The sequence below is a fragment of the Anastrepha ludens genome, chromosome 6, assembly GCF_028408465.1.
Source record: "Anastrepha ludens isolate Willacy chromosome 6, idAnaLude1.1, whole genome shotgun sequence".
NCBI classification, from domain to species: Eukaryota; Metazoa; Arthropoda; class Insecta; order Diptera; family Tephritidae; genus Anastrepha; species Anastrepha ludens.
The window spans coordinates 19028512-19029403 of record NC_071502.1 but is presented as its reverse complement, the minus strand read 5'-3'; the positions used below and the strand labels follow the sequence as shown (position 1 = coordinate 19029403).

Here is an 892-nt window from a genome sequence, read left to right as displayed (position 1 = left end):
ATTTATAAGAGATTGCCTGCAGTTGACATAGGCTGTAGAAAACCCTGTGAGAGCGAATGTTAACTGGAGTAAAATTTGAATGAAACTGACCTACGTTAGTTGAAACTTATTGTTGTATTTACGAAATAGGAATGTTATTCAAAGAGTAGTTCAAAAAATTAATACAAAAAAAAAAAAAACAAAAAAATTCATGAAGTTTTAGAACGAGTGTGGAAAATTTATAAAATTAGATTGTGTATGGGAGGGCATAATGATTTTTTCTACTTTTTTATTAAATAATTAATTCGTGAATATTTATTGTTACTGCAGTGCCTCACAAAAATATTCTCAAAAAATGTTTTTTTTTTTTATGAAATATCAGAAACTTTTTTCAGTTCTCACTTGCATTTATTGCTGAAAAATTAATTCAGTCATTTCGTTGTGGGCTAAGTTTTAATTTAAATTTACCTGTTGTTGCTTCGACAGAACATATACTAAAATTGGAACGATACAGAGAAGATTAGCATGGCCCCTGCGCAAGGATGACACGCAAAATCGTGAAGCGTTCCACATTTTTTAATATCATTAAGTATCTGTCCTGCAAACATGGTTATATATGTACATCCTATGCCACTTATTAATGTTGTCAGAGCACTACTTCTATCGAAAATAGACTACGCCTTGCCAATCTACGGACACTGTGCAACATCTTTAATCCGCAAAATTTCAGTGCCTTATCATGCAGCAATCCGTCGAAGCCTTAGAGCTTTCCCAACTTCACCAATAAAGTTTCTACTAGCAGAAGCCGGCTTACCGAGTATCCCCAATAGAGTTACCGATGCAACATCTCGTGTTCTTGCAAAGCAACTCGACACCACAAATATGGCGCTAACAAACATCTTCAACAATGCAA

The 892-nt window shown here is 34.1% G+C and overlaps 1 non-coding gene across 1 annotated transcript; it reads left to right on the top strand.

Annotated features, from left to right (window-relative positions):
- The first annotated feature begins 449 nt into the window (after positions 1 to 449).
- Positions 450 to 556, top strand: LOC128868992 (U6 spliceosomal RNA). The gene has a single exon (XR_008455196.1). It is a non-coding gene; the product is annotated as a U6 spliceosomal RNA (small nuclear RNA).
- The last annotated feature ends 336 nt before the right edge of the window (positions 557 to 892 follow it).